The following is a 25,106-nucleotide window of genomic DNA, read 5'->3' on the forward strand; positions in this document are numbered from 1 at the left end:
GATTCTTTGATATTGTGAATCACTGGAGTATTAGGACTATTCTTATTTTTGCCCCCACCAACCATCTTATTATAAGTTGGGGCTGTCTCTCCAATAACACAAAATTAACTTCGTCCACCTACCCCGCTGAATGTTTGTTTCTTGTCCTGTTGTGTTTTAGAGGTTTCAGCATCCAAATTAATGTGTCAGAACAAGCACTAATGAGGAAGGTTGAAACAGGAGGTGAGCGACAACACTCAGTTAGGAGAAGGAGGACCCCAGTCAGAAGGCAGACAGTAAGAAATGGGTAATGATGGTTGGTTGAATTTCAGGTGGCAAAAATTATTTGCCTTAGAAAATAGGTGGTATTCCTAGAAGCTGGTAACAGATAAGGTGCAGTTTAGTTTTAAAGGTATTGAAAAGGCTCCGCACGTGTAACAGTGGGCGGGGAGCTGTAGGGAGAGGGAGCGTGCGCATGCCCTTAGAGTGGTCATTGCAGTGGAAAGTAAGGAGCTAAGTCACGGAATTCTTGACATGTGCCTTTCAACCCAGAAGTTTCTTCCTGACATTGTTTCCTCAAGGTTTAGTTTTCATATTACTTTAGGCTTTTACAAATCTGCTAAGATTTGTTGAGATTACCCATTATCTAGAAACTCTTTAACAATTACATGCTATGGCTAAAAGGAAAATATAGATAAATTCAACCGAAACTGGTATCACTGGAAGAGGATGAACCAAGATTTCATATTTTTAGCACACTTAAATACTATCAATATGTTGAAATCACCAAAATCACTCATATTTTATGAATAATACTAATTGTTGCCAGGAGAACATTCCTGTTCCATTTGGGCTCACAAATGTCAACAGCAACCCAAGTCTGTCACAAACTGGTATAATGTAATAATATTTCTGAAATATTACCAGATGTATTTTTTGTTTCCAAAAGTTCTTGCTTCACACAGTGAAGCTGAGGCATCCAGTGCGTCAGAAGAAGGACAGACAGAGCCAAAAAACAATAAAGGAATTGCCCAACACCAACTTGTAAAGCAAAATTTCTAAAGCAGCCCCAGGACAAAAAATAACCTCCAGTTACCCGAACCAGACATGGGAAAGACAGGAGTCTCTGAACCGAGTAGTGTCCCTTCGGCTGTGCATTATTAGCCCTGGCTGGTGCTTTTCTTCTTTTACCCACACTAGTTGGGTTTCTGTCACATGAGGCAAAAAGAATCCTTACCACTACATTGCTTTTTTTTCAATGTGCTAACCTATAGCTTCAGTCGCCAAGTGTTCAGTAACAGAGTCTATCTGTAAGGGCAGTGAGCTGAGCCCTGGGATCGAAATACGAACGTCAGAGCATGCATTTCCATACCACTGACTTTCAGTGCAAGATGGAGCGACCCATCGTTCTGCTACTTCCATTTTCGTGGATTGTTTCTAAAACCACATATTTTCTTTGAAGCCTTTCCTGGTGTTGGACAAAAGCACAGTCTTAATCTTAAGACTATCTATTAACACAGTGTACTCACAAATTTGTATATAATGCTATCACCTTATTTATTCATTTACTCTTGGCATATTCCCTGTGTTTACCTCTTTGAAGATTTGCTCCACATTGGACCACGTTGGCGGCAGCTGCTCTCCATGGCGATGCCCACAGAGACTACGAATTGGATCTGTTTGCTTGGTCCTGAATGTGCCTTGTCTGGCAGCACCTGGGCTTATGCCTGCGCTCCATTTTAGCACCTGCAGTTACTCACCAGGACTTCTGCTTGGTAGTTTTATTTAGATGTTAGCTTTTCATTCGGAATAGCCATCCTCCTGGGCCATCGAGTGAGCAGGGATTGTGTGTTCTGGCCCACGGCCTGTTATCATCCAAATACTGACTAAATGCAGGCCTTCCTGAGTTTTGCATTGTGTGAGGTGCTTTGTACAGAAAATTTAACAGACAGGTTCATGTCTATTTATTTATTCATTCAAGAAAAATGTATTTAGTTCCTGGGGTTAAAGCAAAAAACAAAAGACAGTTTCTCTTGGGGACCTCACAGTATGGAGAAGGGAAGAGACCAAAAAAGATCATTGGTTACAAGAAAAAATAACAGGACTATAAAGCATTATGAATATTGAAGCATAATTATTAAATTCTATAGCATTTGTTAATGTTACAAAGCTACTGAGATAATGGCATAAATAGAGTATTATAATTTTGAAAAAGATTCAGATTCGATGAAGAGTTGAAGTTTCTGATTTCAAATTTGATTTCTTCCCTGAATCACTTAACTTCTTAGGTTCTGTTCTTTCTGTAAAATTAAAAAACTGAGCAAGATGGCTTCCAACGGTCTGCCTATCGTGTGCTACAAACCCACAGTTCTAAAGGTTATAGAAGAAACTCGTCTATAACTAGTCCAAACCGCAGTCTCTGGATAATGTCCTTGAAGTTCGATTTCACTGCCAACCTGCCTAGCTGCACTTAACTTCTCTCAAGAAGAATGGCCAGAGGGGGAATTAAAGATTGGACACGTGTTTGGTGACCACCCCATTCCTGTGAACCAGACCAATAGCCGTCTGGCTCTGGAGTGTGCGTGAAAACACCGCCCAGCTGGGGAGGCGCCCCTCCTCGGGCTTCTGGCTACGAGTACTGAGCCAGATGCTCGCTCTGATCGGAGTCCTTTGTTGGGAAGCAGCTTTGTGCTCGAGAAGGCCGCAGTTGTTTGTGTCTGTGTGTCTGCGAGCATCACTCACCTCATAGGAATGTGGCCTGGAAGATGCACAACAAGAATGTTATAGTTGTACTTCCATCCCGCCTCCCCGTCGGTTGCTGTCAGTTCTCTTACGGTGTGTACGTGTTTGTAACTTAGATTTCTTCGGCACGTCCTTGGCAAGAAAGAAGCCCTCCGCATATTTTACAGCACTCTCCCTCAGAGGTAATTAGTGTTGTGCATACACATTGGCATAGAGTAAAGCCTCTTCCATACAAAAGAAATATCTCCTGCTTTGAGAACTATCATAAATAGCATCAGAGTTATTCACTGGGACCATTTAATATTGGACCCTTTTGGAAGAAGCGGGGAACCCCAGGATACTTGGAACGCTAAAGATTTATCATTATTTCTGAATTAAAGACAAACATTTGCTTAATCAGGCTGGTCGGCATTTTTATCTTACAGTGTCTTTGTATCACGTGGCTGAAAATACGTGAGCATAGACTTAAGTTGGTAATGGTAATAAATGCAGTGCGTAGACTAATTCACGTGATTCACATAATAAACTTCAGAATTAAATGAAATTATATCTCCTAATATATATGTCACCCTCTGTATCCAAATCATATATATATAAAACCAAAGTTCAGGGAAGCTTAAAGAAGAACTGCCCCAAAGTCCTGCAGCTGTGGGTAGTAGAACTAAGACTTGGAATTGGGTCTGACTCCAAAACGGTTACCCTAAGAGCTACCCACAACACACCATCTCTCACGTTGATGTCCGAGGGGCCAGCCCACAGGCATTCCGATTTTGACTCCATCGCTGACCAGCTGGATAGCACTGGAGAAGTTTCTTCAATTCTCTGTGCCTCAGTTGCCTCAGCTATAAGTTGCAAAATAATAAAAAATGTAACTCAAGTGAGAGGTAAATTAAATATGTTTAGAGCATTCAGTTCTGGAAGATTTAGCAATTGACTTTATACCTGCTTCTCCCACTCAACCCTTGTCTAATCCGGATTTAAATCGCCAGCTGCTTGGCCCTCCACTTGAATGTTTCACTCAAGCTAAAATGTTAAAATCTGGGTTGGTGGTACCTCTCCCCTCAGCTGGCTCCTGCTCCCCTCCTCTCTCTGTGTCCCTTGAAGGTCCACCTCTGTCCTGGTTCTCTAGAATCTAAACAAGCACTGTCCCCCCGAAATGTAACGTGAGCCAGACACAGTAGAAAATTTTAAATTTTCTAGTAGCCACATTCAAATTTTTAAAAGAAACACAGTAATTTTAAATACCTTTTCGTCCCAACTTAGACAAAATATTAGCATTTCTATGTATAATAAACATAAAAATTAATGAGATGTTTACTTTCTTTGATGACAAATTCTTAGAAACCCATAGTATACTTTCAGCGCACATTCCATCTCTGTGTAGACTAGCCACGGATCAAGCGCTTCATAGCTACATGCGGCCATCGGGGGCCACACCGGGCAATGTAGGCCTAGATCTTAGAGCTACTTTCCACTCTTTCTCCCTCACCCTCTATAGCCAAACATGTGCCACGTCTCTTTAACGATCTTGCCATTTCCATTTAGCACATTAGTTCTTTATCAAGCACCTTAATTCTCTCACGGGCCCCCCAACTATTCTGTGCCTTTGTTCAGTCCATCAAATGAACTACTGCAAGGCTAGACTTCCCAGAGTGCTGCCAAGACACCATTAATGGCTCACGACTGCCTACCAAAGTGCATTCAAACGCCCCAGCCCGGTGGGCAAATCCCTCCACAAAATGCCCCCTAATCATTTTACCACATTTTTCATCGTTCCATTCGCTTCCGCTCACCTAGACTACAGACTGTCTCGGATTTACTCCTGTGATCCCCACTCTGTGCCTTTGTCACTGACCCCCTCCTCTGCTTATTCAAATATTATTCTCTCTTCAAAGTTGTTCTTAAACGCTACTTTTTAATTAATGCTTGTCTGCTCTTCCCAACTCGAATATCTTCATTCTTTCACAGCGCAATCTTGTATTTCTTATGCAATTTAGGCAAATCGATTTGGAGTTAGAATCTTGTGCATGTTATTATTATCCCTTCCATATTTTAGGCTGTGGACCAGGATACTATCTTTAAAATCTCAGTATTCCAGGCAACTTTCAATTGCTTCCATGGATCTATCATTAAGAGAAGCATCTCTGAGGTCCTTAAGTGGCAATAAGCAAACATGTGGGAAACCAACTTTTTGAAATAGCTTTCCATTATTCGGGCAACAAGAAATATCCAGAGAGGAAAAGTATTTAATATGATAATTTTTTCGTATAAAATCTGAACTGGAAGCCACGATTAAAAGTCAATACCCAGGCTCTGGCTGGTATAGCTCAGTGGATTGAGCGCAGGCCTGTGAACCAGACGATGGCAGTTCGACTCCCAGTCAGGGCACATGCCTGGGTTGCCGACCAGTTCCCAGCAGGGGATAGATGAGAGGCAGCCATACATTGATATTTCTCTCCCTCTCTTCTTCCCTTCCCCTCTAAAGATAAATGAATAAAATCTTTTTAAAAAAAGTCAATACCCAGTCTACAGACTTTCTTTTGTGAATGTGTTTTGTAGGGAGAGTTGTTTTGGAAAGTGCTGGATGTGAGAGAAAGGACTGGAAACATTACTAAAATGTTATCATATTATAATGCAGACACAAAATGTGTGCTTTCTCACCATGTCTGGGAGCATGGTCTTCAATACTGTAATCCCAATCTTGGCTAAGGATAACATGAAAATTATCCTAGTTGATGTCAAACTATATCCAGGACCATTACTGGGTCATTACTGTTCCAGAGTCACAGGACACAAGTTCATAAAGCAGCAGGCCAGTAGTATGTCAAGAAATACAAAAGTTTCTTCAGATCAAATGAAAATAAACTGCACAGTCCACAGTGAGAGTAGCAATCTTTCCAGCCATCTGTCCGAAAGACGCTCGCACCCTTGGAGCCAATTCAAAGAAGGGAAAATAAGAACCCCGTGTACATTTTGAACCCCAGGGTCCCTTTCTTCTAAATATGGAGCTAGATAGTCAAATCCCTGGTTGATGTACCTGTTGTCCAGGTCACTTTAATGGTTCTGCTTGCCCACTTCATGACCGCTTCTCGTCTCCAGGCAGAACGTTCCCTCCAAAGATGCCGACTGCATCAATTACATTACATTCAATGAAGCAGGAATCCAGGAGAGTGGGCATAATTCAAGCCAACAACAGTGAACTACTCTGTGTTTTAGATTTCTTTTTCCAGTTCCTAACGGCCTATCAACTGCAGCAGACTGAAGTTTTTTTATAGCTGGCTCATTTTGAAAGCTAAATAGCTACATCAGTTGCTGGTTTATTTTGGTCTCTTAATTATTTAATATCAATGGCAAACATTTCATTGGCAAGCTTGACAAAAGATGGAGTTTAGCCCCTGTAGGTCTGATAAAAGTAGGGGAATCCAGATGAGTTTCTATTTTAAGGCGAGGCCCAGGTCTGGATGGTCCTGGTTTCCACAGTGACACCACCTTGACCCTTGAGCCATGGCAGCCTCTCATGGAACAATAAGCTCCCCGAAGGGGTGCCCCTCCCTCCCGACAGGTGGCAGCCAGCTGGTGACCAGTGGCAATGGCCCTAGAGCACCAGGGACAAGCTCTCCCAGAAGAAAGGCTGGACTTCCTGCCAATGAAGTCAGGTACAGGTGATGTCATTTTAATTTGACAATTAAAAAATTATGACCTATTTTGTATCACAACCTGATAAAAAGGGAATATGAGACATAGTTCCCTACTTGGCTTCCTCATAAATTATAGAAGTATCTGATTATAACTGGCTGAAGTGGTACTATATTCCCTTATACTTATGTTTATTTTCTATGTATTCTTTTACCTTGAGAGGAGTAATGAGAAATCACTATAACATGTTTAAATAGCACTATTTACAAATGCTTCTAATTAAAAATTCTTGGGGCAACAATAAAATACCTCCCCGGTAAATGAGTGTCTGGGGGCGGCTCTCACACTGTGGGGTGTATTTAATGCAGTAGACTAGCCTCAAAGAACTTTAAGAAAACCATCACAGCACGTGGGACTGACTTGGATGATTTAACCAAGGCTTCACGGTGATGGTCCTGGGGGAGCTTGTCCTGGCTGTTGGTTAAATTCAGTGACAGCCATTATGTCACAAACAGAGGGCCTCAGCCAGGGGACGTGTAGAAAAAGGTGAGAAATAGTGTAGGGGGCAGGGAGAAGAACAGGAAAATAAATGTTCAGATCCTTTTCTGTGGTGGGTCTTTGTTCAGGGGTCAAAACTTGGTTGTCTGTACTACCATCAGCTCAACGACTCTAATATATTATGCTTCTCAGTGTGACCTGAAACCCTTAAGTAGATTCCAGGCTTACTGAGAGAAGCACCCTGAGGTACTCATCCTTTTTTTAATGTCTCAATAACAATAAATTAATAAATAAATATAATAATCAATAATAATAAAGAAGCCCATCGACCTGCAACCTGTGACCTCTCTGGTGTTTGTATGTGTGTGTATGTTCCATAAACATTCAAATAGGAAAGAAATGCATGACCACCTGCCCTTGGACTCAAAAATAGGGCACAAATGGAAGAAATGCACTTATTGATAAAAGAAAAAACTAAGAATCACTCAGACAATAGGATTGATAACCACCAAATACCTGCCAGGCATAGTGCAAGGCACTTACGTGATATGCAAGGTTGTGTTTTGACACTTGGAAAGAGTAATTGGCTCTTTTTGTTCACCATCTCAGATGTGTTCATCGTATGTTCAAGTTTCTGCTAACCCATTCATGAAAGTTTTGGTAAGTTATAAGGCTTAGCTGCTCCTGCATTGCTCAAATAAGTACACTTAATCAAGATTTTGTCTTGCTGCATACACAGAGAAAAATGTTGTTTGCTTGGAAATACCTGACACTTGGGCATTGCTGTCTCATGAGTCACTGGATTGTAGGGCACTTTGCAGTCACTGGCTGATAAAATTGATAAGCACCAGCTCTTACTAGAAAGAGAAGAAATGGTCTCCTTGGTGTCATCCACCTTCCCTCCACCTGACAAATCCTTGGGGAACAAATGTTGCCATTCTCTGGGTAAAGGAATTATCTTCAGCTCAGATTTATACTTCTCATATTTGAATCAGGCCGGCCATGTGTTCTCATGACTGGTGCTACCTAACAACCATTTCAGGGTCAATTTCAGTGAAGGATATTTGCCAGGAGGTGGGGAAATCTTTCGAGTGTTTGCGCAAACTTTGTGTTGGAAATAAACTGCTAAGAGAAAGATCACCAGATGCCTTAAAAATGAAACCTCTGCTATCGAGGGGCATAAAGCAATTGTTGAATGTTCATGACCCCCTCCCCTACTTAATAAAGGCACCTGTGGTTCACCAGAAATAAAATTTTATTAATAACATGTCAAATATGTTTTAAAATACAGTTACCTTTCTTCTTCCTCTCAGTTTAAAAAACAATCCAATAAAAACTCTAAATCATGAACCAAATATTTTTAAATGTTCAAAGGACATATGTTAGATTATGTAACAGATACACATTTTTCCAAATAAATGTTGTAGAACACCATCTGCTTGGTATTTGAGTGCATTTTCACAGAATTAAATTTCTTCTTTTCTCCCTTTGTTAATGGTCTATGACAAATTTATGACACTGTAGTGCACATAGCGATACCAACAACTTATGACTGGAGGACAGCCTGACAAAAATCACTTGGCATGCTCAAATTAGACAACTTTTGCAACACTCTCATTTACACTGATGCGCTGCCCCTCACTCGGATGCTGACGACGAAAGAGAAACAGGGTGTCCACAGCAAGGGGAGGGTCCCTCGTGGAATAAGGGGGGGTCCCTCAAGAAAGAGTTCAAAGCAAGCAGTTGAAGATCCAGATGCCATTTTTCAGCTCAGGTTTACCAAATTCTTCAGGCTGTGCAATCATCCATAAGTCTGAGTTTAATAGACAATGTTTTCATAAGATTTTCTCAGGTTTGGCCAAGGAAAAAAAGGGCCCAATTCCTATTAACTGTGAACAACGTTTCACCTTTGCCCTAGTGTTACTAAATGGCACTCCCTCGAATGGGTATAATCCAGGGGGAAATCAAGAAGAGAGATTTACCATGCGCCACCTCTTGACGGATGAGAACAATACATGACTACGTCCATGTTCCTTTTTTGGCCCCTCGATGTACATCAGTTGTATAAGGAAAACAGCCTTCTTTGTGTTTGACTATACAAAATATTCTCACATTTGTGGCCAATTTGGAAAACTGGTTGACGATGTTTACTTTGTACTTTGTATTTCTTTACAGAGAACGGACATGAACACATACTCTGAGAACAGCAGGAGTGTAGGTTCGAGCGTTTATTCGGGCCTCAGAGGGATATACAGCCTCACTCCTCCAAGTACGGCCAGTGTGTCGGCGGCACTCATGTCCCGGAGGAAATGAGAAATGTAGACTCCGGGGCCCCAGCCTGGACCTACTAAACCAATTCTGTACTTTCACGAGATCTCCATGATTTCTATGCACAAAAGACTTGAGGAGGGCTAATGCACGAGAATATTCTTCCACCCAAGTGCAAGTTATCCTTGGGAGCAGCTGGAACTACTTTAATGGGGAGATTTTGCTCAAAATGTTCAACTCTAAATGAAACAATTTTCAGACATGATCCCATGTAATAAAGAAACAGAAAACCTGAAACACGTCACATGCTGATGTCCAGCACTGAAGTGTGAGAACGGGAAAATGCAAGTCTAAATGCCATGTACCACCTAAATAGTCATACTCCGTTTGAATTAATTACATGTACTATTTCATTGTTTTCAACCTGAAGTTTTTTTTCTTTAGCCAAACATATGCAATGGATAACTAATACATCAAACTCCAGAAACATAAAGATTACCTTAACAGATAATTATTTAATGGCTAAGCACAATAGCTTTAAAAAGGATTGTATTGAGAAACTGTGACGAATTCTAGCTTGATGTACTCTGGAAACCCTTTTCCAGAGGACCTCCATCCATACAGCAAACTGTCGGTCTCCTACAAGTATCTAAGAGCAAAGCCACAGTGATGCTCTTAGGGCAGGGGAAGGAGTGAAGGATTAGAGCCGTAACTTCCACTTGCAGCAAAGGCTGGAGGTGGGGCTGTGATTCAGAGAGGAGGCCAGTGGTAAAGATGAGGACGGCTCCTGTAGCAGGCATTGAGACAGCCTGGGGTTCATTTAAACTATTCGCCAGCACAAGGCACATTCAAGAATGCTGACCTTTTAACCTTGAACACAGTATATACAATTCTCAGACTGTGATTTCCCAATTCTGCCTCTCCATCCAGACTCTCCTTGACACTAATATTAACCTGATTTCCCTTGTTAAAAAAAAAATGAAAGCCACAGAAGTCAGAGGAGAAGGAATTGGTCTGTATTCACATCTTGTGTCCTAGGGATGAGCTAAGGCCAGCCATGCTTTCCACTTCAACAGTGGTTTTCTACTAGGCCTCCAAGGATAAAATAGGCTGCAAAGCAGAACATACATTCCTTCTCTAAGATCTGAGTTAGTAGACCTTCCCTCCTCACTGAGCCACAAATGCCTTTGGAGACATGCGTTTGAGAACCATCCCACAGTTTGGAAAAAAGAAATGCAGGTGCTTCTCCTGGTAGAGTTCTTACCTTTTAAATCAAGCCAGACATCGCTGCGGTCTTCCCTCAACAGTGAACGGCTTAAGCAAACAAACTGCACGCAATTATCTCTGTGTCCCCAACCCTGGCACAGTTCCTGGCTCGTAGTAGTTGCTCAGTTAATAGTGGAGGATTGCACTTATTTCCAAGTCCTCTGGTGCTAGAATTTATTAAATCTAGGGATATACATTGGTATCTGATCACATATTGAACTGCCCCATGTATACACTGGCTCGTCATTTAGTCTTTTCCCCAATTTCATCTCCATTTTTCCTTTTCTCATCTACACAGGGGCTCAGTGCAGAGATGCTTCACAGTAATACCACATTCCGAATGGTACATTTACTGAACAGAACGTAACCATAGGCATCATCTGTGAAGGGAAGAAAGGATCACGAAAAGGATTCTTTCAAAGGATCCTGATACCCACAACTTCAAAGGAAATGAAATGGTGGATATCAGGTTTTAGGTGTATAATGGACAAGAAAGCAAAATTGAGTCCAGCGGGCAAGGAACACCTCCCCACATGCAACAGCTTTCTCTTTCACTTACTAAACCTGTTCCTTAGTTCTCTGCCCTCTTTTCCCCTTTCTAGTCTCTTTTATTTTTTTTCCTCCTCCCTTTTAAAATCTTTCTTCTTTTTCACTAGGTTTTTCGGCTGTTTGGGTACCCACAAGAGGGATCAACATTACCAATGCCACTCAGATTTCCCATCCTATCCTTCTTCCTCTTAAGAGTGGTTCTTGTCACCAGAGAATGGATGTCCAGGTTCAGGAACATTGTAACTTGTCTGCCACCTTTGACCTCTCCCATAATGCAGCGTCTAGGGCAGGGTCAGCAGGGCCCATCCCTGCAGGCAGTCTGCCCCGGTAAATGACAGCAGTTCTAACCGCTAGCTCAGAAAGTTACGTCACCGAAATACAAATTATTATTTTTTTCAAAGTCAAGATAACGTTAGTCAACTCATCTATGAATTGTTTATTGCAAAAGAAATGAGATGCTCTAAAAGATATTTTTTAAATAACTTGTTCTGAAATCAGCACATATTTTAAAGAAGGCATATTCACAAACACTGTTAATTTCTAAGATAGTTCCTTCTCTACTTAGGAATATATAGATCGACAAGCTGGGTTGACGATGTCACCAAATAAAACAGACTTCACATCTTTCACTGGTGCATTGACCAAGAGTTCTTGCTTCATTTAAGATTTCTGACATACAATAAATGTTACAACTTCATGCTTCCTTGGTAATTGTTTTTTTCTCTCCCTTTCTTTTACACTCCAAAGTATGTGCACTTCTCTCCTGGATTTTATTATGTGACATTTTTCTAAGTCACATCTATTAGCGGTGGTGGTTCTTTCTTATGGACACTGTCCTCAACCAAGCCAAATGTTCTTTTCACTAAAAAGTTTAAACTATTGAAGGGCTAATTCTATTTTTTTAATTATACGATAGTATGATTATCCTATCAAATTCAGAATCTTTTCAATTAATGTTTCCACTGTTTTCAAAATCTACATCTTAAAAGAATCATTCTGAGAAATAAAGTATTTTATAAGCAGTGAAATAATTTTTTTTAACTTCGTTGCCAAATTTTTCCCTTAAATTAATTTTTAAATATTTATATTTGTATTTCAAAGCTATCCCACTGTTCACACCAGATTGTCTTTAAATATAAAGCTCCATTACAATTTTTCAGTTTCTCCTAAAGCATTTTTCCTAATTTTGATTGAGCAATTCAATAGAAACCTGATACTTTTATCAATTCTAGGTCAATGCTGCCTTCAACAATGCATGCTGATTGGAGTGCCGACATTCTTCACACCAAAAGCCTCCCTGCTAATCACCCCTGTGATTCATTAAAGTGAGCAAGTAGTGAAGGAAAACTAAAAACTAAATTCTCTTGAAGAGAAAAAGGCCTTCTTGGTTATAAGATGGCTTTAAACTAGGCAAGATACAAGGCTGAGAAATCACCATATTTAAATTTGCCAGAACACGTGACCACCGAAGGCCTGTCGCATCCCGATTTGAAGCGGTGTCCTTGATTATCACCGTTATGTATCAAGTGCTCTGAGGGCACCACAGCCAGCTAATTACCCTCAGACCCTTCCCAAGGTCCTTCCATGTCCTGTACAGTCTTTATTTTAGATTCCTGACTATCATAGTCTATCCAACACTCCTCTTTGGGTCTTTGGTATCTTCTTGAATATACCTTTGGCACCTAGTTTTCCCAATCTGTTCTATCAGTGAGTGACAATTATTTCAATGGAAGGCTTCATAGAACATAACCCCAGACATTGAAATCAGACATCTCTATCAAACCTCACAGAAAAATATGAACCACTTTGAACAATTTCAGAAATCTACCCAACTTGTTAAATAATTAGCTCTCAAGTTGCAAAATATAGGGACTTGTCTGGACTTTGCCACCAAAGGCGTTTTGGAACATTTTGTCAAATAGCGAATGGTCAACTATGGTACACAAATCAGCGCAAAGTTTCATCCAGGCAGCCTTAAATGCAATCTTAGATGAAGAAATAACACCATGTGGAATTTCTGTTGTCCTCCTCGGTTTTTGCAGATAAGATTTCTTTAATTATAAACATATTAAAAACAAAGTGTACCTGCCTACTCCTTTCCTGAACTTCACAGCCTATAAGAAAATGACATCATAAATAAAATTTAAACTCTTAACTAAAGACCCACCACATTTTTTAACCACCCCTAAAACTTAGAGATAAGCCCATCCACAAGGCTATTTTGTTAAACTTCACCTTTAAAGAGAAAAGTCTATCAAGACAAAAAAATAGGAAAATGGGTCAGTTTGGAGTAGTCTGGTTGCTCCATTCAGCAGTTAAGTTGCAGCGTGTCTGCTCCATCTCGAATTGCCACTAATGCCCACAAGAGAGTGGCGTCAAACAATTATTTGGCACGATGCTTGAAAAGCCAAAGCTTTTCCACAAGAACCTACCCTTCTCCTCTTCATGTCCAGAAAATTACTGTAAGTTTGTCCCACCCTGAAGCCTCAGGGACAAGACTATTTCAGTTTAATCTGCTCCTTTTCGTTACTTTCCACTATGAGTGGCAAAATTTGAAAATAGGGGCTTAAAATGTTTAAATCCGTGTATGATATTGATACAGGTCTCTTCCTACAGACCATAGCTTTTAAAACAAAATCTGGCTTCTAAAGCACTGACTTGCCACTTTGTAGTAAGTAGGCAGACCTATTTCTAATTTGACTTGGTAGTGCTAAGGACTGCTGAGTAATAACCAGAGTTCTCTCCAATCAGTTTAGCATGCATCTCATCTTTGATCTCAAGTGCACTGATAAATAGTGCCTATGTTAACATCTTCACAATAAACAGTTCAGGCATTTAGAAACAAAGTATCAATGGACTTAACAGTTACTTTAATTCATTTTATAAATAAGCAACTGAGAATTTTGCTCCAAGTGGCTGCTAGTGTAGCCCATTCCATAAATGGCATTTTCCGAAGCATAAGGCACAATATGATACGAATGCAGCTCTTCATAATAGAGAGACTGAGAACAGCATTCCTGTACCATAAACTTCAGCCGTTTTCTTGTATCAGAATAAGCCGTCTTATAACAGGGAGCTTCTTTAAAGTATTCATAGCTCTCTTTCTCCGTCTCTAGGTGGATCTTCCTCAGCAAATTGTTAATTAACACAGACCTTCTCAAGTAGGTTTCTGGGTCTTCAAGAAACCGGAGCTTCTCCAGAGACAGTTTGAGAATGCAAGTCCTGTCCTCAGGCAATATCAGGTGCTGGAAAGCAAACGCAGCATTAAATCTACTCTCTCAGAAGAATGAAAACCAGAGCTTTTTGCTATTGGCAAGAGTCATAAAAATGAAAGGATAATAACAAGTCAAGCCTTACTTTTGGAAAATACCCATGGCAATCTTGATGTAAATCTTCTTCTTCTGCATATTTCCTCTTAAAGTAGGCTACTTTCGACGTTGTTAATGTGTATGTTAATACTCTCGTTGGATAAGCTAAACAAAATAAAATGGTTGGAGAAAAGTCAGATGTTATGACAAATATTTTATAATAACAGTGCTACTTGTAAAAAGAAACTGGTGACCCCAGAAAATTATATTGCCTCTTCATTTACTAAGCAACGTGGTGACGCAGTTGGTGGCGATTGCCCTGTGACAGAAAAGCCTGTCTTGCAGGCAAGTGGCACTCTTCAGACCCAAAACAGGAGTTTTAAGTTGCAGATTGATGTCTATTTCCTTAAGCACCCACTGGAAAGTTAACTATTTACCAACCCTCTATTTAATTTCATGCCATTTAATATCAAAACATATCCAAATTTGAAGTAGGTTCACAAAATGTAACGAAAAAAGATGTTTTTGTCATTGTTCTTTTAGTTAAACTGCTAAAAGAGTTAATGTCATGTTTGGGTTAATCACATTGTTGTAAAGTTGGTTGGTGGCCCAATTACATTTTCTAGAAATAACGGCGAGCATCCATGGACAAACCCTGGGATGTGGTCACAGTATGTAACCTTTCTCGTAGCACCTGGCTTAGCAGAGGTTAGTCATGAGTAAATGAGAGGGTTAAGTAAGATTCTGACTAGCAAACTTGACCTTGGTATGATATCTGAAGGTGAAAATCTTTGTTCTCTCCTTTAAAACACCATTGCTGCTGAGGATTCTGACTTAAGGAAGGACTGTGTTCTGAAAGCAGGTTTTCAAAAAAGAGATGGTTGGGTTTAAAAGGAGTTCCTAGTATGTACTCTAGGTGGTGCTCATGTCCCAGAAAAGAGGCAAGTTCAACTTTAGACGCAAAAGGCAAGAAGCTTCCTCCTAGGGAAAGCAGTGGATGAGTTTAGGATAGAGTCCCCTTTGTACTGATTCAACCTCAGAGAGCCAGACAAGGAAAAAAGACCATATTCAGACGTTGTCCCTTCTACCTTTAATCATACTCTCAAATATTTCTAGGTGTTGAAATATTCACAAAACAAGTTGTTTATTCATGTGTTGGTTAATTAATTTTTGGTTAAGACATTTGATATTTTTCCTCTAACATATGACTTTTTTAAATTATAAATACTAAAAATTGTGCTTTTCAAGAACCTGCCTCTCTTCTAGTTTTTCCTTCAACTCGATGACATCTGCACAAAGCTTCCTGCAGCTTTGTTAGCTGGGTGGTTTTTCCAAACCAGGAGGAAAAGCAGCAAAAATCACACCTAAAACACTGCTAATGTTCACTGCCCCAGAGCAGATTATCACCCAAGAGAGCCTCAAACCAGAGTGAGTACGTTTTGCAAGGACAATAAAAATGTGTGCCTGACCTAAAAAGAGATGAATGTGTCATGATAACTCACTCTAAGCTAAGACAATAATTGCTACTACTGTATACAATCCTTGAATTCACTAAGCAGAACTCAGCTTATACAGAGTTTTACAGATTTCAAAAGGTTAGACCCAAAGGAGAGCAACACGGATTGTGTTAAAGACAAAGGAAGAGTGTTGAACCCAGTTTTCCCGGGGGCTGTGTTTTAGTGAACTGCATTTTTAGGTGTATTTTAAATGAATTTAATCAAATAATTAGGTGAAGCTTTGGGTTATTCTGTGATGACAATGACTATGACTGACTTCTTTTTTAATTACTTCACTAGTCAATGCCACAGAGGGTCTCAGATGTTTAGCAAGCATCAGAACAACCAAGGACTCCTTAAAACGCAAATGGTTGGGTCCCACCCCCAGAATTTCTAATTCAGTCTGGGCCGGGAGCAGAGAAGGTACATTTGCTGCCAATTTCCAGGTGATGCTGACGCTGCAGGTCCGAGGGCCACATTTTTAGAGCCTCTACGTTAGAGCATTAGGCAAGCTTGGTAGCGGCCCTACAACAGAATGTTGAGCCAATCAGCCAGTTGCCTGATCATCAGCATGCCAAGCAATTGGCTGGATGGATTTCTGTTGTTGTTGCTGTTGCAACATTGCTATATTGGCTTAAATGCTTTGGCATCATGAACAAAGCCAGACTGCACTTTAACTAAATAGTGAAGAAAGAATGATGTCACTTTTCAACATAAATTCCTGGGCTCCCATTAAAAAGTATCAATGGCTGTTATTAGCATTACAACCGGAGAAGTCACTGATGTTTTTTAAAAATAGGGGCCAATGAATTGCTGTTGTGTAGCAAAGGATGATGAAAGACTGGAAAATGAGAGGAATAACTTTACCATAAGCAAAACATTACATATGTGTGTGCATATCTTTAAATGCCTGTTCATTTTATTTTCCACAGTAATGCATTGTCTACAGCATTTATGACCAATTAAAAACCTTTGAATGAATGACACAAGGAAGGGCAGGTGGCAGCTTGGAGAACCAAATGTCAAATAAAATAAGTGATGCTCTGGGAAAGATATTTTTATTTAAGAGATCAAAGCCAAAATATATACCAAATGTCTCTAAGGTTTATAAAGATTCTGTCTGTCTGTATTCAAGCAGTCAGCCTAAGACTATGACTGTATCAGACCCTGAAAATACAGAGTAAATTCTCAGGGGACTAGATTCTGTCTCAGTTCCATGGGCAACACACTTGGCCACTTAGTTTATTGCTCTTAAAAAAACACCCCCATGGGCTGTTGAAATGCTGAAAAGCTTTCACAGCTGGTATCAGTTTGACAATTACCTCCTTGCAGGCTGTTTTGCTATTTGCAATGTTTTTAGCATCAAATTCTGGAAGATGCTTCTAGCTACTTTGAGGCTAAAATATATAGCAAACATAAGTTCCTACATCTGTTTTCTTGGCTGAACTAGAACTCAAAAACTCAGATCTCTAAATTATTATTGATCACCTGGTTCAGTTCCCAAAATTTATAGATGAGGCCCAGAAGAGTTCAGTGTTTTACAATCCGTTGTGTGCTAAGACTTCGGGTTTTGAAGTCAGATGAAAGTGGGTTTGAATTCCCGGTCTGTTGCTTCTTAGTTGTGTGACCTTGAGAATATTACATCAACCCTCTACAAAGCACATTTGTGAAGTGGGGATAGAACTAATACTGGCTCATAGGACCACTGAAATCATTCAAGGCAAGTGGCTGGCGCTGAGCCTGGTATACATAGTAAGTACTCAATAAATCCTAGCTCTTCCTAGTGCCAACGGAGCAGCCCTATCTCACAGAAGCAAACCCCAGCCTGGCCTCCTAGTTCTGACTCTAGGAGCCTTTTCATCACCCTGCCTCCCCGAGATACTAGATTAGAATGAGAGTAAAAGGACTAAAAAGGAATATATCAAACAGTTACATTTTAAAAAAATACTACAGGTACTATAGAAGCTCCAAGCAAACATTTCTGGATGTATTGCCACTGATCATATATTTGGGGTAAAGAAAATGTTTTTGAAACATTCAGACAGTCATTTGGAGAGTTAAAATTACTGTGAATATCCAAAGAAATTTGCAATTTTACAATTGCAATCCAGTAAATGTGAGTAAATCTGTTTCTACAAGTCTCCAGCAACTGAAAAGGCAAACTCAACCTGGCCTGTAATTCAAATAAAGCTGACAAAATAAGTGAGAAAAAGTAAAATGACTTTGTTTTCATACACAGCGTCCTGGGCTCTGAGAGCAGTATCTAAATCATGAAACTGAATTAGGCTGGGCCTCAATTTATCTCTGAAGGTAACATAGCCAACGCTGGCTTTTGTATTCAAATTGTTTTTAATGCTACACCCTCTGGGCCCATAAAATCTCTCTGCTGGGCTCCATGTGTTTCATAGTGTAAAACCTCAACAAGCAACAAACTGAGTCACAGAACAGAATGACCATCCCTGTCATCAGTGCAATTTATATGTATTTCTGGCAGTACAATTTATATGTATTTCTTTAAATAAATGTTTAAAATGTAATTACAAACGATTGCTCAAACGTTCTTTCTTATTGTTCCGATTCTGCCTCCAGAAAACTGAAACCCTATTATTGCACAAGTGATTTCATTTGGTACACGGCCCAGGGCAGTACATTAAGGAAAGATCATCAGCAAATTAATTTACAAACACTTTGAGAGGACAGACAATAATAAAAGAACGACTCCTGTCATCGGAGCCCATCCTTTGTCTAAGACTGTGCAAAGCCTGAGAGATCAGGAAGAACTGGTGAGTTTAACATATGTGAATTTTGGTACGGTTTTCATTTTCCTTCAGTCAGTACTCTACAGAACCAGCATCAGGACCATCCTATTAGATGTGTGTGTCTGCAGACTCAGACAAAAGAACAGTCTAATCAATGGGGAGAATAAGGTGGGTCCCAGTCCGAGAGCAACAACCGACTCCTGTTATAAACAGCTTATGGGTTTCGGCTTCCAGTCTTTCATTGATTTCCCTTCGAATGGTGTTAGCCTGGCATAAGTCTTAAAAAGTACTTCTCTACCCATCGAAATAATGCTTTGCTAGTGGCAAAGCTACCTGCCATCCTTCTTTAAGGGCCGTGACCACTGTTGTTTAGAAAGAGCTACCCCACCTGTCACTGTTAGCCACATTCTGTAATCTTGCTGCGTGGCTTAAAATACATACTTCAGCTTGACTTTCTGGTGCTGTCCCATAGCACTAGTTCAAGTCCCAGCTCTACAATTTGTTTGCTCAGTGACTTTAGACAAAGTGTTTCACCTCAAAGAGCCTGAGATTCCGCATCAGTGAAATATCAAACACACTGACTTGTATGCAAAATAAATGAGATGATGTTTTAAAAGCTTATGGCCCATGCCTGTCACGTATCCACACATTTTCTGCTCAATAAATGGTAGGTATTATTATTGTTGTGCCCTCGTTCTTGAAATTGCACTTATATCCTTCTCAGCAGCACTGTTATCCATGGGACATTTGCTGTCCCCTTAGTGTTAAGCACAGGTTGCATGAAACATGAGTGTATTCAAGAAGGTAGACGGGTGCAACACCCAAGGCTGGAATGCTGGGCCCTCCGTAGACCTTTAGTGTTGTTGATTACTTCTCAGTATTTCCTCGACCTCCCTCACTAGCCTTTGCCTGGCATGTTTCTGGGAACTATACTTCCTGAGAGCAGAACTCAGTGCCAGTTTTAAGCTCTGAATCAAAGAAACCATCTGTTTCTTCATATTTCTCATCTACCCCAAGCACAAGACTGACTCTACTGACAGTTCAAAATTACCAACAAGTTGCCGCTCCCGGAAAACTTTCTGAGGAACTTTCACTGAGACACTGACAGCCAGTGAGTTAGGAGGGATTGTCGAGAAACCAGCAGCACTTCGGAGAGCCCCAGTGTCAGGCACAGAATATTAAATAAAACGCTACCAATCCCACAAATCTACCTTGTGCCACTGGTGATGGCTTCGGAACCAAGGAGAAGAGCATGAAATGGGATATGGCCAGCCACGTCGCTGTGAAGTGACGTTAGGCACTGCACCAAAGGCCAACCTCTGCCCCGATCTGGCCCCAGTGACGATAGCTACCAAGTGCTGGGGGGCTTCATGGTAAATACTGTGAGTCACCACCCCTCCGAGGTGCATTCCTTGTTTTCAAGATGATGCTCCCTCTCACTCTACCTTTCACTTAGGAAAGTGGAAGTAAGAAAGGAAGTTAGCCCAGCAATCACATAGCTATATAGAGATTCCAAGAAATCTCTTACCAGCAACGTCTACGGAGACACTTACAAGCGCCTTAGACGCCCAGGTCTACTGCTCACAGGGGGTTGTAAAGCCTCGTGTTTACATGGCAGCAGCGGTCTTTTGAAAAGCACCTGCTCTATTATCACCCACATTGTCTTCCACTTTGAAACCACCCTCAGGCTTGGGCACATCACCAAAAACAGGTAGTCAGGGACCCCCAAACGTTTGTAGAAAGACATACGATGTAACCACTCATTGACAACCTTGCCCACTAAGAATATGTAAGAATTTGCTCTGGACTTAGGTGATTCTCTGCCCTCACTCATACGGTGGCTGATTTGTGTCACAACCCGGAGTTGCTTCAGTGACGAAATGTTCCTCACTCACAGAGTGCCTGTCTTCTAAGGAGCTAAAGGTGCTTCATTCAGTGCCCTGTGTTGGAGCTCAAGTGCGCGCCTCCTAAGTTAACAACAGGCGGTCCGGCTCCCAGGTTACGTGTCTGTGGCTTTGTGAGCCACACAGTGGTAAACAAGGAGCACGTGGGGACAGCACTGAGACCAGGCTCCTGAGTCCTGATTCTCTTTGCAGTATCCCCAGCTTTCCCCGATATTTTTTATTATTATTTTATTTTTAATATATATTTATTATTATTATTTAATTATTTTTCAAGTACAGTTTTCTGTCTATTACTCCCATCCCATCTCACCCCCCGTGCTCCCCCCTCCCTCCCATTTCCACCCTTTCAGTTGTCCATGTATCCTTTATATACGTTCCTCTGAATCCCTCCCCTGCGTGGTTAGTACTTGGATGGGATATTCCTAACCCATGCTCCCTTTAGATAAACATCTTCAAAACAATAGGTAATATTCTTCCACATCACTGCAAATCCCTCCCCTTCCAAACATCACTGATATTTAGAAGACACTTGGATTTTTGCCCATCAAGACATTTTGGTGCACTTTACATTCCATAATTTATAACATGAAAAGTTTTTAACTTCTAAATATAAAGCTATGTTACAATACTGAACCTACCACCAGTCAACCCTTAGTGCTTTTCATTAACATCCCCCGCCCCCGCCCCCCACCCCCACGCCCGCCAAGAATCATGGCAGTAAAGTAGATGGCTCTGTGGCCAGCCTGTTTCTACAAATCCAATCAGAAAAAATAAAAACAATTGTGTTAGACTAAAAACAGGATACACTGAAAGAATATAATGCTACTATTTAGACAGACAACTTATGAAAAATAAGATGCAGGAAAGGGGAGCTTGACAAGGAACAGCTTCCCCTAAACCCAAGCCTGTACTTACTCCTCAGTTTGTGTGCCCCTGCTTCTGAAATTATTTTAAGGAATTGGTCACATCTTAGCCTTAGTGCTGCCGTCGGGAAGCTGGCGAGCGACAGCTGCCGCCCGCTGGCGGGGTCCTCAGTGGGACGCCCAGGTGTGCCGGCGAGATGCCCAGCACCTTCATCAAACCTTTCGACTTTTCTCCACGTTTCAAAGCGTCTTCTTCTCCCACGAAAACAGCACGACATAAAATTGAACGTGGAATGCCCATAAACACTTAAAACTTCCCACCAGACTTGGAAAAACAAATGAGGACTTGGTTTCAGTTTTGACCTGACTGACCTCGGCTTCATCTCCGAGCCCCACAGAGCAGCCCCTCTGTACCCCCCGCAATGTGCTCACCTGCCGCCAGGATTCTCCTGGTGAGAGTGACTACATCCTCAACTACACATGGCTGGGATCTTTTTTTTCAACCTCCTACCTAGGATCCCCCAATGTCTCTAGGATTCAATGCTTTTATTATAATAATACTGTTTGATTTATTTTTATTTATTTAAAGCTAAATACCATGAGAACATTTTTCTCGGGAATGATTTTAAACATATCTGTTCATCAAAAGGGCACAATGTATTCTGCCCATTATACATTCAAGATAAAATCAAAATGAAAATTTAAGAACCTCTTTCACTTGACCTTTTTGATTATGTCAGTGGTCTTCACGAAAGGGCAGGCTCATTCACATAATTGAAGGGCATGGAATGATTTTTAAACTTCTGTACATATTACATAAGGAAGAGGATGGGTATACCCTGCTAAAACACGAGACTGAGGCATGTACATGAAACAATACTTGTGGCTGCTTTCCTCAGACTGGCAGCATCACTGGCTCGCCATGTACGTCTCCGGGCAGAGAACAGTAAATCTCCCTGGTCTCCTTGGATTTGTTTCTCACCATGAAATATAGTAATTATGACGGAGGAAGAGAAGAGGGTGAGCAGTGGTAAACGCTAATTGAAGCCAACATTTTTGACGGTTCAAATGGTCATCTGGGATGCTTAAAAGTAGTCAGCCACAGATATTTCAATGACTATAGAAACCAGTACTTTTAAAGTCTCATGATATTTGTAAACACTGTACTAATACAACTAATATAATGTTGTATACCAACTATACTTAAGCAAATAAAAAAACATTATACAACAACCAGAACAGAATAAATTTTCAAACAGATTTCTGAATAAAATTGTTCAATTATTTATTTTTACAAAGGGAAGGAAGGAAAGAAAAGAAATGCAGCATGGCGTATTTTCATGAACTTGATTGTAATTTTCTAGACCGGTTACCTACAGGAAGTGTACATGGACAGCTCAGTACATGTGAAAGTTACACAATGCTGGAGGGCTGAACACCTTCAAAGATTGCATTCAGTCTTGAAAATCATTTTAAATGTTTAATACTGATGGCTTCATATCCTCATGACCTTAATGTAAAGTAAATTTAAAACATCACCACAATCTCATTTTGCAACTCAGAGCACTCTTCATTTCCTTCATGCAGACATGCACCAGTGTGTCTGAACTTGACACGTTCCCTGAGCCAGGCTACTGAATTTGGTGTTCACACGGGTCTAAGAGAGGACAATCTGCCAGCCCACAATGTCCTTTCTACAGAGAACCTCTATTGACTTCTACCCGGCAACCATCTATATGAACAACTCCTTATATTGATCATGTGAGTTGTGGTAATGCTACATTAGCACTTGTTTCTTTCAAGCTAGTGATTACCTGGTAATGCTGAATCAGTCTGAGAAGTATACTGCTAGAACCGCTTCAGAATATCTGGTGAAAGTTCCCCTTTGCACAGCGAGCATTTCTCACAGCCTCCGGCTCAGGAATGAATGGCTACCTGAGATGTTGAAACAAGGAGACAAACACAAGTAACACGGGAAGGGTCAGGATAGCACTGACTCCAGCTGGTGGACAAGTCTGGAGAAAGCATTGCCTAGGAGGACACTAAGATGTTTCAGGTGGGGTTGATCTGGACCAGAGAGACAAATACATTAGCCTTTGAATAACAGAATTAAATTAATCTTCTCTAGATTTAATTTCAAGTATGAGGAACCTTAATTATCTTAAGAAATTTGGAAATAACTGAATAATTGATCTTTCCAGTTATTTACTGAGAGATTATAAGTAGGTTAATGTTTTCAAGAAATCAAAGTCAGAGATACATAATTTTTAAATGCCAGATTTTGTATAATTTCAGAAAATATTTTCTCGAAAGTAACATTCATCAGTTAACTCCAAACACACTAACTTAATCATTCTCTGGAACACACACTGTTTCTCCCAAGATTTGAAATAGCCAAATAGTACTTTTCTTTAAAGGGCCATGTTTAACTGCACCTTTTCTACACGGATGTAGGCTTACAGATCTCATCATCTTCTATATTTAGAGAAATGAGCTTTCCAAAGGAAGACAGGCAGCCAATGAGGAAGATCCCATCAAAAGAGAGGTGAGTTACTATGGTTACTTTTCAGGAGGTTGAGTAACAGTGAAGGGCTGCTCTGGGCCAAATGGACCCTTTCCAGAGCAGGACCTAAAAAGACGTTGCTCTCCATACGTGTTGATTCAATTAGTCAAGACTGCAAGATGCCACTTTAGCCGTAACCACAGGCTTTCCCTGGGCGATTGTTGCTCCCAGCTCTCCTAACGCATATGCATAGGCTTCAAAGTCAAAGGAAAAACAGGAGCTGAAAACTTCCGAACAAAAACCTAACAGCCACAGGCAGGGAAATCCTCAAGAACCGATTCCAAGATTTTTTTAAATATCAAGTCAGGTTATTTGGGGCCACCAGCCGACCACTTTTCAACGGCTGGGGGCAGGGAGGATCTCCAAACACGTTCCTACCCTCACCCTCAGTGTAAGGGACCCTTCTGAGCCTCCAAGGAAGGCACCTGGCTGAAGGAGTCCACACCTACCTTGCGAGCTGGGTCCATGCACCAGAAGATAGGCTCATGCACTTGTTTCGTAAAGGCGCGGGGTTCAGTGCTCCCTCCCGCTTTTGCGTGGCTGTCACTCTTCAGATAGGGCGCTGACAGCGACAGGCCGGTGGCGGCGGCAGCGCGACAGCGACAGCGGCAGCAGCAGCGGCGGAGGTAACTGCACCACTGCCGAGAGCCCAGGCTGCTGCAGGTCGGTCCCTCCAGTCTCTGAAGCTCTCTCACTCCGGTTCTGAACGCTAGGCGGGAGCGCAGCTGTTCTCGGCTCGCATTGGACCAGAGGGAACAGATGTTACCCGGTTGCTAGGAGCGTTGCTAGGAGGCGATGACGCCCCTCCAACAGCTCCGGCGCAACTTTCCTGTGGGTCTGGTGCACTGGTGGAGGCTGCTAGAAGCAAGGTTTGAGAGCAGGGACCTAGGAAGGTCAGCCAAACAGAGTCCCAAATAGGGTGGGTCCTGTTGTCGACTAATGTGGGTCCAGAAGAGCAAGGAGAGGACCTGGAGTGGGTAAGCACCGCAGCTTCCGTGCCAGACTTCTGATCAGGCTCCTGCAGGCTTGGGCAGGTGATGGGAGACATGTATGAACTTCCCAAGGCTGGGTCGTTCTCTGTGGGCCCCAGCTGGGTGTCCCTGTTGGGGGGGGGGGGTCGTGTTTTGGAACTGGAGTGGGACAGCACTTCCAGCGACTAAGGAAGCAGCAGGACTTGGTCAGTGCTTTTTAGACACAGAATTCCACTGGGACGTTCTAGTGCCTTAGGGCAGGCAGGTGGCTGGCAAGGGGAGAGGTAGAGGCCTGTTGGGTGAA

The 25,106-nt window shown here is 41.4% G+C and overlaps 1 long non-coding RNA gene across 1 annotated transcript; it reads right to left on the reverse strand.

The window, feature by feature from the left end:
- Nucleotides 1-12,010: 12,010 nt before the first annotated feature.
- Nucleotides 12,011-24,444, reverse strand: LOC118976902 (uncharacterized). Its single transcript, XR_005064372.1, has 4 exons — nucleotides 24,281-24,444; nucleotides 23,083-23,203; nucleotides 14,296-14,411; nucleotides 12,011-14,183 (listed from the first exon to the last, which is right to left on the reverse strand). It is a non-coding gene; the product is annotated as an uncharacterized LOC118976902 (long non-coding RNA).
- Nucleotides 24,445-25,106: the final 662 nt, after the last annotated feature.

This window comes from Sturnira hondurensis, unplaced genomic scaffold (genome assembly GCF_014824575.4).
Source record: "Sturnira hondurensis isolate 20B ecotype Veracruz unplaced genomic scaffold, ASM1482457v3 Scaffold0021143, whole genome shotgun sequence".
Classification (NCBI taxonomy): domain Eukaryota; kingdom Metazoa; phylum Chordata; class Mammalia; order Chiroptera; family Phyllostomidae; genus Sturnira; species Sturnira hondurensis.